Raw genomic sequence first — 18,539 nt, 5'->3', positions numbered from 1 at the left:
ACCAACAGGCTAAAAAAGGAATAACAGTGTTAGGAGGGGTGATAGATCCAGATTACCATGGGGAAATTGGATTACCTCTTCACAATGGTGGTAAGCAAGATTATGTCTGGAGTGTAGGAGATCCCTTAGGGCGTCTCTTAGTACTACCATGTCCTGTGATTAAAGTCAATGGGAAACTACAACAGCCTAATCCAAGCAGGATGACAAAGGACACAGAGCCATCAGGAATGAAGGTATGGGTCAATTCTCCAGGAAAAGAGCCAAGACCTGCTGAGGTTCTGGCTGAAGGAGAAGGAAATACAGAATGGGTAGTAGAGGAAGGTAGTTATAAATACCAATTAAGGCCATGTAACCAGTTGCAGAAACGAGGATTATAAAGTAATATGAATGCCCATTGTAAATTTACTAATGCGTTTGCGATTGTACGAGGGATAGTTATATCATGTTAGGCGTATTTACAACCTTGTTATTGTTTCATGTGAACATGAGATATTATTTGTGCCAAGTTGACAAGGGGTGGATTGTAGTGGCTATTCCTGGTTGTCAACTTGACAATATTTGGAATGAACTACAATCCGGAATTGGAAGGCTCACCAGTGACCCTTATCTGAAGGCTTGGAGATCCTTATCTGGATCTTGGTTTGAAGATCTTGAGCCACAGTGGCTATGGATTCCAGAAGATTGAATCTCCAAGTTTAAGGAACACACCTTTAATCTGGGCTACACCTTTCATCTGGGATTAAAGGTGTGGCAGAACACACCTTTAATCTGGGCTACACCTTCTGCTGGAGACAATATAAGGACATTGGAAGAAGGGAGTCTAGCTCTTGCTCCTGCTCCTTCGCCTGCTTACTACGTGAGACTGAGTAACTGCTAGATCCTTGGACTTCCATTCACAGCTGCGACTGAACAATTGTTGGGAATTGGGCTGCCGACTGTAAGTCATCAATAAATTCCTTTACTATCTAGAGACTATCCATAAGTTCTGTGACTCTAGAGAATCCTGACTAATACAGCCGGGTATAGTAGCCTGGGCTGGCATTTGTGTTCTCTTAGTGTCTGTATAACATCTGTCCAGGCTCTTCTGGCTTTCATAGTCTCTGGTGAAAAGTCTGGTGTAATTCTGATAGGTCTGCCTTTATATGTTACTTGACCTTTCTCCCTTACTGCTTTTAATATTCTATCTTTATTTAGTGCATTTGTTGTTCTGATTATTATGTGTCGGGAGGGATTTCTTTTCTGGTCCAGTCTATTTGGAGTTCTGTAGGCTTCTTGTATGTTCATGGGCATGTCATTCTTTAGGTTTGGGAAGTTTTCTTCTATAATTTTGTTGAATATATTTGCTGGCCTTTTAAGTTGAAAATCTTCATTCTCATCAACTTCTATTATCCGTAGGTTTGGTCTTCTCATTGTGTCCTGGATTTCCTGGATGTTTTGAGTTAGGATCTTTTTGAGTTTTGTATTATCTTTGATTGTTGTGCCGATGTTCTCTATGGAATCTTCTGCACCTGAGATTCTCTCTTCCATCTCTTGTAATCTGTTGCTGATGCTCGCGTCTATGGTTCCAGATTTTTTCCCTCGGTTTTCTATCTCCAGCGTTGCCTTGCTTCGGGTTTTCTTTATTGTGTCTACTTCCCTTTTTAGGTCTAGTATGGTCTTGTTCATTTCCATCACCTGTTTGGATGTGTTTTCCTGTTTTTCTATAAGAACTTCTACCTGTTTGTTTGTGTTTTCCTGTTTTTCTTTAAGGGCTTGTAAATCTTTAGCAGTGTTCTCCTGTATTTCTTTAACTGAGTTATTAAAGTTCTTCTTGATGTCCTCTACCATCAACATGAGATATGCTTTAAATCTGAGTCTAGCTTTTCGGTTGTGTTGTGGTGCCCAGGACTAGGTGGCGCGGGAGTGCTGCGTTCTGATGATGGTGAGTGTTCTTGATTTCTGTTAGTAGGATTCTTATGTTTTCCTTTCGCCCTCTGGTATTCTCTGGAGCTGTGCAGGATACACTGGCGGGGTCCTGAAGCCAAGATGCCTGTGCAGGATACACTCAGCAGGGTCCCGGCACTAAGATGTCTGCTGCCAGTGCTCAGGCAAAGCGCTCCAGCACCGGGCAGGTCCCTATCCTCAGAATTCTTAAGATTGTGTGGCTGGTGTTGTGGGTATCTGGCGGTAGTCAGCCTACTGTGCGCCCTAGCTACCCTGGTGCTGCTCAGACCGGAAGGGGCTTGTGCCCTTACTCAGACCGGGTTTTCTGCTTTCCTAACTAATGCAGTCTCAGGTCCTGCGCGATTGGATTGGAGCAGATGCTGTGTTCCACTCACCAGAAGTCTTAAGATCGCTTGGCAGGTGTTGTGGGTAGCTGGTGGTAGTCAGACGACTGTGCGCCCCAGCTACCCCAGTGCTGCTCTGACCAGTAAGGGGTAAATATCTTTTTAAAATACAGGAAGACAGGATCAAATTGGCCTTTAAAAAGGAAACAAATAAATATGAAAGAATACAGGAAAATGCAATCAAACAGGTGAAGGAAATGAATAAAACTGTTCAGGACCTGAAAATGGAAATAAACGTAATAAGAAAACAAAAAAGGAGCCAACCCTGAAGAAATAAAACCTAGAAAATAGAATTACAAGCCACAAGCATCATCAACAGAATACAAGAGAAAGAAGAGAGAAGCTCAGCCATCAGAGATACAACAGAAGAAATTGCTGTATCGGTCAAAGAAAATGTCAAATAAATTGATTCTAATACAATACACTCAGAAAATTTGGGACACTAGGAAAAGACAAAAACTAAGAATAATAGAAATAAAGGAAGAAGAACCCCAGCTCAAAGGCACAGAAAATATACCCAACAAAATTATAGAACAAAATACCCCTAACCTAAAGAAAGAGATGACTATAAAACTACAAGAACCAAAATAGATTGGATAGGAAAGTAAATCCTGCCACCATATAATAAACCACTAAATGTACATAACAAATAAAGAAATTTAAAAGATGAAGGGGAGAAAAGGACAAGTAACATATAGGGTAGACCTTTTAGAATTATACATGACTTCACATTAGAGGCTCTTGTGAGGAGCCGCCCTTGCAATCGCCATTACAAGATGGCGCTGATATCCAGTGTTCTAACTGGTAAACATATATTCTGCAATGTGCTAGGGTATTTTTCCATTCCTTGTGCCCTGCCTGTCCCGTGGCGTCATCTGGGCTGATAGTGAGCAGTTAATCAAGAGCTGACACATCACACAGAGGGGTATTTAGCAGCTCTATTTTCCGGGTTCGGGTCTTCCTGAGAAGTAAGCAATAAAGCTTTGCTGTAGAAGGATCTGGTTGTCCGAGTGTGTTTTGCTGGCGAAACATTACAAGGACAAGAAGTGATGCTGATAACCCGGGAACTATATCATCACCAGGCACTGAAAGGAGACCCCCGTTTCACACGGGGCAGATTCAGAACTACGGGACAATACAGCTCCAGGCACTGCTGCAAAGCAAGGTTTTACATCATAAAGTTGAGAAGTAATATACAAGTTTTGTTTTCTATTCATAGAAAAGCTTACATAAACAATGAATCTAAACTATACATACACCACTAATTTTCTGTCATTTCTCTTCTCTCTCCAATATATCTCAAGTCATGCTTCATGTTCACTTTCTATTTTATTTTTATTAAAAATAGCATTTTTCTAACACAGTAGATCTTGATAACAGTTTCTTCTCTCTCTTTTCCTCTAAGTTTCTAAACATTTTCCCTCTGATCCAGATCATTATGAAACTAACAGGCTTCGATGGGAAAATAATGAAATGATGAATGTTCATAAAAAATCAATAAAAAATTAAAACATATTTCTAATAAGATAAAACAAAAACTAACACATGAAAGGTGGACAGGACCCTTACTGTTTCTATCTACAACCTGTAACTAACCCTGTGTCACAGCTCTCCATACCCAAATCCTGCCAGGAGAGAACTGTTCTCCCAGGAGTGATGAGATACACCTAAGATCACAGACTCACAGTGTAGAAGAAGGACAAGCTCCAGTCAGAGACAGCAAGACCAGCTAACACCAGAGATAACCAAATAGTAAGAGAAAAGCAAAAGAACCTAAGCAAAAGAATCCAAGGCTATTTGGCATCATCAGAACCCAGTTCTCCAACAGAGCAAGCCCTGGATACCCTAACCTAAACAAAGAGAAGCCCAAAAACATAAAAGAAGTCTACAGAACCCCAAATAGATTGGAACAGAAAATAAATTGTTCCCATCACATAATAATCAAAACATCAAATACACACACACACAAAAAGAAAGCATATTAAAATCAGTAAGGGGAAAAGGTCAGGTAACATATAAAGGCAGACCTATCAGAATGACACCAGACTTTTCACCAGAGACTATAAAAGCCAGAAGATCCTGGACAGATGTCATACAGACCCTAAGAGAACAAAAATGCCAGCCGAGGCTACTATACCCAGCAAAACTCTCAATTTCCATAGATGGAGAAACCAAGATGATTCATGACAAAACCAAATTTACACAATATCATTCCACAAATCCAGCCCTACGAAGGATAATATATGAAAAACTCCAACACAAGGAGGGAAAGTAGCCCCTAGGAAAAAAAACAAGAAAGTAATATTTCAACAAACCCAAAAGAAGATAGTTATACAAACATAATCCCACCTCTAACAACAAAAATAACAAGAAGAAATAATCAATGGTCCTTAATACCAATGGACTCAATTCTGCAACAAAAAGACATAGACTAACAGGCTGGATAAGTAAACAGGACCCAGCATTTTGCTGCATAAAGAAAATGCACCTCAGTGAAAAAGACAGACACCACCTCAGAATAAAAGACTGGAAAAAACTTCAAAGCAAATGATTCTGAGAAACAGGCTGGAGTAGCTATTCTTTTTTTTTCACATAAAACTATTTATTGACAGCTGTTCACCATTATTTATAATAAAGTTAATATACAGTTGAATGACATTCTGATACTACAAAGTTACTTTTCTGGCTCATTGAGCCAGAACCCAAATACTGAAAAGATCGCTCCTACCAGTAAGGAATGAGTCAAGGTAAAGAAAATGCATGCAGGACATTAATTGACATTAGCAAATTTTGTTCACTCACTTAGTCAGCAGATGTTAATTGCTAACGTCAGCTCCAACCATGAATCTATTTCCACATCAAAATGATTCCACAAACGTTTTAGTACAGATTTTAACTCTCTACAATGGAATTGTTCACCAGAGGAACCTTTACACAGACTGGCTGACCTGGACCTGTCTCTGTAGACCAACTGGCCTCTTAAATCAGAGCTCCATCTGCCTCTGGAGCACTGGGATCAAAGGCATGTACCACCACACTTAGCCCACGTCTTGTTATTAAATCACACTACTACTTTGTCTAATTCCATTTCCTGAAGGGGAAGTGGATAACATTCTGTAAATAAAGCACTGTATTTACATGATAATACAACAATTCTTATGTGATTGCTTTTAAGCTATCCAATAAATTGTAGAATCTGCTTAATCTGAAAGGTTATGGTTTCAGGGGAATGTTCACAATGATGGAATCTCATCAACTTGTGTTTTCATCTTCAGTTCTTTTGAGTATTAAAAACAATACAAAACAAACAAGTTATGTAAGTGTTTTATGCATATACCACATACAAACAAACAAAGAAAAATGAGAATGGTCTTCTGTGTCCCAGTTAAAAATAAGTTCTGAATTGAGTAATGACTGTAAAATATCCCCAGTGTATAAGAAAAGCTGATCTTCAAAACCTAGGAAATACAACATGATATAAAATATTCTATTGATAAAGGAGCAACTACAGAAAGCTCTTACTTGCTCAAAGGAATCAGAGCCTTTTGATGCAGAACAAAAACCAAAGGCTGCTATGAACATAGTGGAGCATGTGTTCTTATTAACAGTTGTAACATCTTCTGGATATGTGCCCAGTGTGGAGAACTGTGCCGTGAGCAATCGCCATTATAAGATGGTGCTGGCTTCCACTGCGCCTAGCTAGTAAACAAGCCTTATGCGCAAGTGCAAGAGTAAATTCACGCCCAGTCACTGCCCATCTCGGGGCGTAGTAATGGGGTGATGGACGAGCAACTAATCAGGTGCTGTCACGCCACATCAGGTGCTGAAACGTCATGCTGCGGGCTATATAAGCAGCACCATTTTCCAGTTCGGGGTCTTCCTTATGTTGAAGCAAGAAAAGCTTTGCCGTAGAAGGATCCTGTTGTCCAAGTGAATTCTTGCCGGCAAGATACTAACTTGGGCAAGAAGTGGCGCCAAGAAACCCGGGAATTTATCATCACCAGGCCCTGATAGGAGACCCCCCCCCCGATTCACGGGGCGGGTTCAGAACTACGGGACACTTTACAGCTCTACAAGGTACGTTCTGTCTTGAACTTTCTCCAGCGTTAGAAGCCTTTCTGTTCCTTTTCACAGGGCTTGTTCTTTTTCTTTTGACTACATACTATTTCCACCGGTGGTATTGCTGACTGGTTCTCAGTCGCGGTCAGGCCTGGACAGCGACCAGTATGGGGGCCTCCCACTCTGTGGTGACCACCTTACGGTCGGTCCTGAAGCAGTGTGGCTTGAAAGTCGCCACCAAGACACTAGAAGGCTTTGTAAAAGAGGTAGATCGCATAGCACCGTGGTTTGCGTGCTCAGGGACCTTAACTATCCCCTCTTGGGAGAAACTCAAAGGAGATTTAGTTAGGGAACTGGAGAATGGCAAACTTAAAGCAGGAACCATGCCATTGTGGAAGCTGTTAAGATCGTGCTTAAAGGACGAGGAATGTCAACAAGTGGTTAAGGCAGGGCAGAGAATTCTGGACAAAATTCAAGACAGTCTATCAGAGGTAGAGCGGGGAGAGAGATTAGGAGCAAAACGGACACATGATGCACCAATTAAGCATACAGGCCTTTCCACGGACCTTGAGCCCAAGGAAAAGATAATGTCGGGAAAGAATACCCGGGGTGAGTTTGGAAGGAAGGAGAAAGAAAAAGAGAAGAAGAAAGATCAATCAGCGGAGGTCCCTAGGAGAAGGAACCTATACCCACCACTATATGAGTTTAAGGAGCTAGCTCTTAGTAGCTCAGAATCAGATGAGGGACTTAGCCCCTCTGAGGAAACGGACTTGGAGGAGGAAGCAGCTCTTTATGAGGGAGAAAGGTACCAGCAAGATAAAATGCAAGCTAATCAGTCCAGAAAAAGGCCAAAAGTGGCTGGCAAAAGCCAGCTTGCTGCTCGGCCTCTGGACTGTCGGCTTCAGGGTCCTAGTGCACCTCCGCCTTATGTGCAGAGGTATCATTCAGACTCATTCATTCCAAAGAGGAACAGAGGAAAATGCAACAGGCATTTCCAGTTTTTGAAGGAGCCGGGAGAGGGCGAGTTCACACTCCGGTGGAGTATATACAGATTAAGGAGCTTGCCAAGTCTGTCCGTAACTATGGAGTCAGCGCCAATTTCACTATAGCACAAGTCGAAAGGCTTGCGGCTTCAGCAATGACTCCTGGAGATTGGACAATGGTGGTGAAAGCTGTGGTTCAAAATATGGGGATGTATCTTGAGTGGAAAGCATTATGGCAGGATTTCTGCCAGATACATGCAAGGGCTAATGCCACCATGGAAGGGGACCAAAGAACGTGGACTTTTGAATTACTTACAGGTCAGGGACAGCATGCTGCTAACCAGACAAATTATCATTGGGGAGCATACGCTCAGATCTCAGCTGCCACTGTTAAGGCGTGGAAAGCACTCTCTAGGAAGGGGGAGGCAAGTGGACATTTGACAAGAATTACCCAGGGCGCACAGGAGTCATTCTCAGATTTTGTGGCCAGAGTGACAAAGGCAGCAGGGAGGATATTTGGAGACCCAGAGGCAGCTATGCCTTTAATTGAACAGCTTGTTTATGAACAAGCTACACAGGAATGCAGATCAGCAATCACACCTAGAAAGAGTAAGGGGTTACAGGACTGGTTAAAGTTTGCCGTGAGCTTGGAGAGCCGCTTACTAATGCTGGATTGGCAGCCAATATTCTGCAGGGGTGGAGGCGCTCAGACTCAGCGGAGCTCAAACTTTGCTTTAATTGTGGCAAACCAGGGCGTTTAAAAAAGGACTGCAGAGCCCCCATAAAAAGGACAGTGCCAGGGTTGTGTACTAAGTGTGGAAAAGGATACCATTGGGCCAAAGATTGTCACTCAATTAGAGATATACGAGGCAGGCCCTTGCAGCCAGGGCCCCCTCAAGTGGTAGAAAATGAGAATGAAGGCATTTCAAAAAACGAGTTTTGGGCCCCCAAGTCCCAGGGCCCCAAAACATATGGGACTCCGATGGGCAACAAGTGGACACCACGGTCCGCAGGGCAACAGAAGGCTCGGCTGGATTGGACCTCTGTGCCTCCACCCGATTCATGCTGATGCCTCAGCTGGGAGTGCAGCCAATTCCTACTGATTATAAGGGGCCTCTGCCATCTGAAAGTGTCGGCCTAATTTTGGGCCGGGCTTCCCTCACCTTACAAGGCATTATTGTCCACCCTGGAGTTGTAGATCAGGATTATAAAGGGGAACTTCAGGTTCTCTGTTCTTGCCCTCAAGGTGTCTTTTCTATATCACAAGGGGATAGAATAGCTCAACTAATAATTTTGCCAAGCCTACATGGCTGTTTTCCCTCCTCTGGTATTCCTCGAGCTCCCAGAGGGATTGGTTCTACTGGAAATGATTCTGCTTACTTAATAATGTCTTTAGATTCCAGGCCATCCTTGGAGTTAGTTATAGAAGGGAAACAATTTAAGGGAATTTTAGATACAGGAACAGACAAAAGTATTGTTTCTTCCCACTGGTGGCCAAAAACCTGGCCCGTCACTCAGTCATCACACTCTTTACAAGGGTTAGGCTACCAGTCCTGCCCCACTATTAGCTCCCGTTCTTTGAGATGGCAAGCGCCTGAAGGTCAAATGGGACAATTCACTCCTTATTTCTTACCACTCCCAGTTAATCTCTGGGGGAGAGATATTTTACAGGCAATGGGAATGACCTTGACTAATGAATACTCACCACAAGCTGTTCAAATGATGAGAAAAATGGGCTATACAGAAGGAAAAGGATTAGGGAAAGGAGAGCAGGGTAGGCTTGAACCTATCCCTCAAGAAGGTAATACTGGGAGACAAGGTTTGGGTTTTTTCTAGAAGCGGCTGTTGAGGGTTCCATGCCCATACCATGGCTTACAGAGGAAGCTGTATGGGTTCCTCAATGGCCTCTTTCCTCTGAAAAATTAGAAGCAGCCACAAATTTGATTTCTGAACAGTTACGCTTAGGTCATTTAGAGCCCTCTACCTCACCCTGGAATACACCTATTTTCGTAATTAAGAAAAAATCAGGCAGATGGCGCTTATTACATGACCTCAGAGCAATTAATGCACAAATGCGCCTGTTTGGGCCAGTTTAGTGAGAGCTACCATTGCTTTCTGCCTTACCAAAAAATTGGGAGATTTTAATCATTGATATTAAAGACTGTTTTTTTTCTCTATACCTCTGTGCCCTCAAGATAGGCAAAGATTTGCATTTATCATCCCAGCCATTAACCATTTGGAACCTGATCAGTGGTACCAATGGAAGGTTGTACCTCAGGGGATGGCAAATAGTCCTACCATGTGCCAACTGTACATGCAATTGGCACTTAAATCCGTTAGAAATTATTTTCCATCCTTGCTTCTAGCTCTTTATATGGATGACATTCTCATTTGCCATAAAAATCCACAATTATTGCAAGATGCATACCCTATATTAATACAGACATTAGGGCAATGGGGATTGCAGGTAGCCACCGAGAAGGTGCAAGTTGCTCAAATGGGAACCTTTCTTGGGTCACACATTTATCCTGACAAAATTGTTCCTCAAAAATTAGAAATCCGCAAAGATCAATTACATACCTTAAATGATTTTCAAAAATTGCTGGGAGATATTAATTGGCTGAGACCATTTTTGAAAATTCCATCAGCAAAGTTAAAGCCTTTATTTGATATCTTAGAAGGAGATACTCACATCTGCTCCCATAGAGCACTTACCCCAGCTGCCTGTCAAGCTTTACAAACTATAGAAAAGGCCTTACGAGATGCCCAATTATTACGCATTGATAAGTTGAAGTCATTTGAATTGTGTGTATTAAAAACCACACAGTTGCCAACAGCAGTCTTGTGGCAAAATGGACCCTTATTGTGGGTCCACCCTAATGCTTCCCCTGCAAAAATCATTGAATGGTACCCTAATGCAGTCGCTCAACTTGCACTTAGGGGAATAAAAGCTGCCATCACTCATTTTGGAGAAGAACCTCATATACTAATTGTGCCTTATACCTCTGCTCAAGTTAGAACCCTGGCAGCAACGACTGATGATTGGGCAGTCTTAGTTACCTCCTATTCAGGAAAAATTGATAATCATTTTCCTAAACATCTAATTTTGCAGTTTACCTTAACTCAAGCCATAGTGTTTCCAGTAATTACAGCCAAACACCCACTTGCGGACGGGGTGGTAGTATATACAGACGGATCCAAATCTGGCATAGGTGCATATGTAATAAATGACCAAGTAACATCCAAACAATATAATGAGACATCACCCCAGGTTATAGAGTGTTTAGTGGTACTAGAGGTCCTTAACACTTTCCCAGGACCGCTTAATATTATATCTGATTCCTTATATGTAGTCAATGCAGTGAATACACTTGAAGCTGCTGGCTTAATTAAATTATCTAGTAAGCTTGCTCACATTTTTCAACAAATTCAGTCAGCCTTGATACACAGAAGACATCGTGTCTATATTACTCATGTCAGAGCTCATTCTGGCCTTCCTGGCCCTATGTCTCATGGAAATGACTTAGCAGATAAAGCCACTAGAATCGTGGCTGCTGCTCTGTCCTCACAGACAGAAGCTGCAAGGGAATTTCATAAACGCTTTCACGTGATGGCTGAAACTTTACACCGCTGTTTTACTTTAACCAGAAAAGAAGCTTGTGATATTGTCACCCAGTGTCAAAACTGTTGTCAATTTTTACCTACTCCTCATGTAGGGGTAAAACCCCGAGGTGTCAGGCTATTACAAGTCTGGCAAATTGATGTCACACATATTTCCTCTTTTGGGAGAAATCAGTATTTACATGTTTCTATTGACACCTGCTCTGGTGTAATGTTTGCCACACCTTTAACAGGTATAAAGGCCTCTCATGTTATACAGCACTGCCTAGAAGCCTGGAGTGCTTGGGGCAAGCCCACAATCCTAAAAACAGACAATGGACCAGCGTATACTTAAGCTAAATTTCAACAATTTTGTCATCAAATGGATGTCACTCACCTGACTGGCCTTCCTTATCATCCTCAAGGACAAGGCATTGTGGAACATGCCCACCGCACACTCAAGTCTTATTTTATAAAACAAAAAGGGGGAGTTGATGAGACTCTGCCCTCAGTGCCAAGAGTAGTTGTCTCCATGGCACTCTTCACACTTAATTTTTTGAATCTCGACGAGCAAGAACGTTCTGCAGCTGAACGACATAGCACAGACCCTGATAGACCAAAAGAAATGGTCAAATGGAAGGATGTTTTAACTGGTTTGTGGAAAGGCCCAGATGCTATATTAATAAGATCCAGGGGAGCTGTCTGTGTTTTTCCACAGAGTGAAGACAACCCATTTTGGCTGCCAGAACGACTCACCCACAAGATATTCATCAAGGATGGTGTGGAAGATGCTGACCTCCCGAGGACTGTTCCTGATCCTGACAATGCTGAACTTGTCTCAGGTTCCTAGTATAATGGGAAAAGAGATGGGCCATTCTCTCGACTTTCCCTAAACCAATACCAATTCGCCATGATGCTATAGTTTTTCCAAAATTCTTTACTACTAATAAAACAGTGGATTTGCCATATCTACTCTATGATCCCACCCGAGCACCATTAGGAGAAAATCGCTCTTTACTAGAACAGGGTTCTTTATGTTTTCAAATTAATGGACCAGGAAAGTGTATCAAGCTCACAGCCTGAGCCTTGGGAATGTTTAATAAGCACCGAGGAGGCTTGGGGAGCACAACCCAAGATACTTCCAACGCAGATATAACCATTACAAATCGGACCTTCTGGCAGGATGCAATTTGGGCTAATTGTACATTTCTACCACCTAACTTCTCAAACAAAGAATGTCCCCACCAACCAAGAATAGCCCCCCCATTGTAGTTTGGAAGATGAAGGGCTGATCCTGCCCTGGTCTGATTGTCAATCCTCCATCACTCGTTGGGCAGATCAGAGTAAAACCTTTTCCTTTTCTCCCAACATGATGGTTGACCTAGAGAAGGAATTTGCTATGAAAAAGGGACTTTTCATACAGGACATTAGAATGCATCCCTTTCACAAGTGGATGCTTTGTGAAGTCAATGGCAGTTGTACAGAACTCAATCCTTTGATCTTTATCCAGGGAGAAGCAGTTGGAAAGGCTTCTTTTACTGGCATCTCAAGAACTGCTCAGTATTGGGGAATGCATGCTGCCTCCCTGGACTCTTATGGATATACTAATACCAGTGTAGAGATCACTGGGTTCAATAAAACTTTGGTAAACCAGATTAATTATCTACTTACCCCAGTCTGTGTTTACCCCCCTTTCTTGTTTATCCTTTCAAATGATTCATTTGAAGGCTGTTCTAATGATTCTTGTTGGATTTCTCAATGTTGGGATGTAACAAAGGACACCCGTGCCATGGTGGCCCAGATCCCACATTGGATCCCTGTTTCGGTGGAAACACCCTCCACCTTATCCCTGTTTAGACAAAAAAGAGATTTTGGCATTACTGCCACCATGATCATAGCTATTTCAGCCAGTGCTGCTGCTGCTACAGCTTCAGGGTACACTATGGCTAATACAGTTCAAGCAGGCACAAAATTAAATCAGCTTTCAGTCGATCTGGCTGATGCCATCAATGTTCAAACTTCTGCTAGTGCTCAGTTGAAGGGAGGGCTGATGATTTTGAATCAGTGCCTCGATCTGGTTGAGGAACAAATAAGTGTTCTATACCAGTTGGCCCAGTTGGGCTGTGAAAGAAAATTGGGTGCTCTGTGCATTACCAGTGTCCAATATGAAAATTTTACTCGTGCAGCTAATCTGTCTAGACAGCTCTCCTTGTATCTTGCAGGAAATTGGTCCGAGGGGTTCGATGAGACTCTTGAGGCCCTGAGGGAGGCAGTTTTAAGGATCAAATCGACAGGAGTGGACCTGTCATTGACAGAGGGCCTCTCCTCCTGAATTTCATCTGCATTTTCTTATTTTAAGGAATGGGTGGGGGTAGTTTTATTTGCTGCTGCCATCTGCTGTGGACTTGTGTTCATGCTCTGGTTGGTTTGTAAGCTCAGAACCCAACAAAACCTTGACAAGGTCGTTATTACTCAGGCACTTGCAGCCATTGAACAAGGGGCCTCCCCTGAAATTTGGCTATCCATGCTTAAGACTTAAATGGCATCTGAGTTCTCTGCTATTGCGTCCCATGGATTTGTGGATCCATTGCACTGGGATGAGAGAGACTCAACGCTCATTGATCAGCACTTGCACTTCGCTGAGTTTTACTAATTCGTTTTTTAGCTGGCCTCTTTTATAGAGTTCGCCCTAGGCCATTTGGCAGTTACTGTCACACAGTACTGCAGTATCCAGAGACGGGCAACTTTCCTCATATACAGACCAACCTAAGACACAGGACCCGGTGGCGATAGGGTTACCCTATGACAGGAAAGGCTGTGACATTGGAGGAATGACCTAAGACAGGAGCCACAGCAGATGGACATGACTGCAGAGGCCTAGACCAGCCTCAATTTTTAATAAAATAAAAAGGGGGAGATGTGGAGAGCCGTGCCGTGAGCAATCACCATTATAAGATGGTGCTGGCTTCCACTGCGCCTAACTAGTAAATAAGCCTTATGCGCAAGTGCAAGAGTAAATTCATGCCCAGTCACTGCCCATATCAGGGCGTAGTAATGGGGTGATAGGCAAGCAACTAATCAGGTGCTGTCACGCCACATCAGGTACTGAAACGTCACGCTGCGGGCTATATAAGCAGCACCATTTTCCGGGTTCGGGGTCTTCCTTATGTTGAAGCAATAAAAGCTTTGCCGTAGAAGGATCCGGTTGTCCAAGTGAATTCTTGCCGGCAAGATACTAGCTCGGGCAAGAGCCCAGGAGAGGTATTGCTGAATCCTCTAGTAGTACTATGTCCAATTTTCTGAGGAACTGCCAGACTGATTTCCAGAGTGGTTGTACAAGCTTGCAATCCCACCAACAGTGGAGGAGTATTCCTCTTTCTCCAGCATCCTCACCAGCATCTGCTGTCCCCTAAGCTGGAAAGGAACCAGATGTCCCTCAGCAGAGGAATGGATACAGAAAATGTGGTAAATTTACACAATGGAGTACTACTCAGCTATTAAAGACAATGAATTTATGAAATTCCTAGGCAAATGGATGGATCTGGAGGGTATCATCCTGAGTGAGGTAACCCAATCACAAAAGAACGCACATTGATATGCACTCACTGATAAGTGGATTATTAGCCCAGAAACTTAGAATACCCAAGATACAATTTGCAAAACACATGAAACTCAAGAAGGAAGACCAAAGTATGGATACTTCACCCCTTCTTAGAATGGGGAACAAAATACCCATTGGGAGGAGTTACAGAGACAAAGTTTGGAGCTGAGACAAAAGAATGGACCATCCAGAGACTGCCTCACCAGGGGATCCATCCCATAATCAGTCACCAAACACAGACACTATTGCATATGCCAGCAAGATTTTGCTGAAAGGACCATGATATAGCTGTCTCTCGTGAGGCTATGCCAGTGCCTGGCAAACACAGAAGTGGATGCTCACAGTCAGCTATTAGATGGAACACAAGGCCCCCAATGGAGGAGCTAGGAAAGGTACCCAAGGATCTGAAGGGGTCTGCAACCCTATAGGTGGAACAACAATATGAACTAACCAGTACCCCCAGAGCTCGTGTCTCTAGCTGCATATGTATCAGAAGATGGCCTAGTTGGCCATTATTGGGAAGAGAGGCCCCTTGGTCTTGCAAACTTTATATGCCCTAGTACAGGGGAATGCCAGGGCCAAGAAGTGGGAGTGGGTAGGTAGAAGAGCAGGGTGAGGGTACAGTTTAGGGGACTTTCGGGATAGCATTTGAAATGTAAATGAAGAAAATACCTAATAAAAAATTAGAAAAAGTTATAAAAAAAAAAGCCATGAACCACATTTAAAAAAAAAAAGTATTCCAGCTACTGTCAATACTATCAAAACAAGTATATTAAACTAGATTTTCATTAGAATGCTATTTTTTTCACACTAGTAATTCAAAACCCAAGATCCAGATAGATAGATAGATAGATAGATAGATAGATAGATATCCAAACAATTCAAAACCCAAGATCCACATATATATGTGTGTGTGTGTGTGTGTGTGTGTATGTATATATATATGCAAACAATACACACATAAATGCAAACAACTATTGTTGTCATCTTCGGGTCAAGAATGCCAAGTCAGCCTCTCCCCATAGAAGGAAATTACAATCTGAGGACATATCATATTTGCCTCCTTTGCCTGTACCAAGTCAGCCTCATCTGAGTCCTTCCACTTCATGAGAAACATTAACTCTCCACTGCTGTCCGTGGCACCGATTATCCCTTCAGGATCAAGACCTCTGGCAAAGCCCTTGGTTTGTCAGCAGCTTCTCTCTTCTTCAATTTACTACCATCAGATTCACTGTAGGATAAAGATATCATTTTTGTACCATCTTTTTCTTTACCAGATTCTTGAGAATTAAGAAATGCTTCAATTAATTCTGGAGAATCTAAATTTTCTCCTGGTCCCTAAGTATTACCAGAATCTGTGAACCCCTTCCACGTCAGGAAATACTCCACCTTCCCGTTCACTATACGACGGTCCAGTACTTTCTCCACCACACATTCTTCAGGCTCTCACTCGTCAACTTTGTTGTTACTCTTTCCATTCTGTTTCTTTCCCATTCTTTGCAATGCAGTTTTATTGGAGGCCATTTTAAAATTTTAATCTGAGACTTGAGAAGTTCATCGCTCAGATGCTCAGGGCCCCAGATCCTGCAGAGCCTCCCACCTGCGCACTTCAGTTCAGCCACATGGAGGAAGAGCCATTCTAACATCCAATAATATAGACTTTGAACCAAAAGTTACCAAAAGAGATGGGGGAAAAAAACTTCATACTCATCAAAGGAAAAATCCATCGACATGAACTCTCAATTCTGAACATATATGTTCCAAATGCCAAGGCACCCACATTTGTAAAAGGTGCGGAAGATACGGGCTAAGGTTGGAATTCAGTGCTAACCCAACGCTGGATTCACTTAGGACAGCAGCGAATTTTTGGAACTAGGAACTGCTCAGGCCATCGTTGTCCACAGTTTTCAAAAAGGTGCTTTAGGGGAGAGGAAAAAGGGTTTAAATTAAATTAAATAATCAGGTGGATGTCCACAGACGGGAGCTGCATCAGGCGGCAGAAACAGGGTTTGTAATAATAAAATATTACAGAGGGAAATGGATTTTGAAACTCTCCCAGAGGCAGAGAGAAATGTCGGGGGATGCCCTGCCTTTTTTTCTCTAGTCCCTACAGCAGAAGGTCTCTGTTGTCTAATGTCTGGTGCACTGGTCTGTTCACGTATTCAATTCATGTGTGTTTTGTCTCGTCGTCTGAATGACTGAATGTTTTGTGTGTCACTTTGGAAAATAAAGATGGCTAAGACTTTATGTGTTGGTTCAGCAAGAGAGTGGCCACATGCTTTAGCCAGGATCAGGCACAGCAGGGGAGCCACTCCTGGAAAAGCTGCTCTCAAAGAAAGGGAGTCTGCAGTCTCTTGGTTTGGGGGCGGAAAAAAGCTGATAGATGGTTTTTTCCTGGAGAGTTCTCTGCAATCGTGATTATTGCGTTTAGCTAATGACAAGGTGCTTTACTTATCTCATAGTTATAGCTAGAAATTTTGAAATTCTTTGATTGGTCTAAAGTTATAAGATTCGTGTAGCCACTTAATTTTGTTTTTTACTGATCAAAAATGTAACACTGGTTACTCAGTTTTGGAGTCCTTCAAACACATGGCATAAGGCAGGCCAAGAGACTGGGCCTCTAAGGATACTACTAGTTGAGATAATATTTAATGTGATTCTTATCCTAGAAAGTAGAATTAAAGAAAAGATTTAAAGCAATGTCTCTTTAATGAAGCATTGAAACTTTCACTGTCATGCATTCATAGGTATAAATTGGCAGCCAAATTTCTCAACGTGATAGTGAAGTTTTAATGTTGATTCTAAGGTGAGTGTTTTGAAATTGGATTTTGCTTTCCCAAGGTTGTAGTTATAGTCTAATGTTGCAAAAGAAACTTAAAATTTCTAAAATCTGTCCTCACAGCAAGAGGAACTAAGCTCAGAGCAGCCTCTGTGTGGTTTGTGTGACTTTCTTTTGTCTTGCAAATGGTGCCTAAGGAAGCTCTGGAAACTTGCATCTCCTTGCCTTCAGGGAAAATTCCTTTTAGCTAAAAGAGCACCTTTGCAGATCTACCCAGATGTTGTTCTAATAAAGTTATTATAGATTTAAAGGTTTGTTTTTTTCCTTTGCATTCTGATAATTGTAAAGGGTTTTGCTTCTAGTGAGCTTGTAATCACTGGAAAATTTTGCCTCTAGGTATGGCTTACCTCATGTAAGAAAAATTCTTAGAGTCTCTGTTTCAATACAAGAAGCAAAGAGTTTGAATCTTTCAGTGTATATTGTTTCCTAAGTGGAAAGTATTTTATTAGCTAATGTCTCTCAAGGGAAGTTTACGTTAAATCCTTGCTCTCACACAAGGAGTTTTTAAGTTCTAGGGAAAAGCTGTTGCTCCAGAAAACAGGCAAAATCTTTTTAATACTTAGGGTTTCAGTTATACTATAAAAGGCTTTGCAGAAAATAAAGAAAGCTTTTATAATTGTTATCAACTATAATCAATGGTAATTAAATATTAGCTGTGCCCAAAACAATTCTTTGGCAAGAGAAAACATTATTGTAAAGTCATTTTTCTTCTCCTCATGGCCAACTGTTGGTCCACTTGGAGCTGCTGCAAGGCAGGGCCTTGAGGCATGCAGCTTTCCCTGAGTGGTGGTGGTGAGGGAGGCCACCAGAAAGTGGGCACCTTTGTAGTGAACTCAGGGGAGGGCTGCACTTGCCATTGCCCCCATGAGCATCCGCCTGTCCCCGCAGCTGTATTTCCACCCCCCCTCCCCCCGCCCCTTAAGACTTGGGATGCTCTGCAGCCCTGGCTTAGGTTTTCTGGCCTACAACAGATTGAGCCGCTTCAGCCTCTTCCGCCTGAGAGGAAGGCCAGAGGCAGGATAGCTTTAATAGAAGAGGAGGTGCCTAGTCTTACTGCAACTTGATAAGTCATGGCTATTACATATTACATGGCTTCTACATGTAATAAAATATTACATATATTACACACA

General features: G+C 42.4%; 1 pseudogene; it reads right to left on the bottom strand.

Moving 5' to 3' along the window:
• Window positions 1-15,352: 15,352 nt before the first annotated feature.
• On the bottom strand, window positions 15,353-16,194 carry Gm4536 (predicted gene 4536; annotated as a pseudogene).

This window comes from Mus musculus, chromosome 7, assembly GCF_000001635.26.
Source record: "Mus musculus strain C57BL/6J chromosome 7, GRCm38.p6 C57BL/6J".
Lineage (NCBI taxonomy): Eukaryota > Metazoa > Chordata > Mammalia > Rodentia > Muridae > Mus > Mus musculus.
This window is presented reverse-complemented; position numbering and strand designations above follow the sequence as displayed.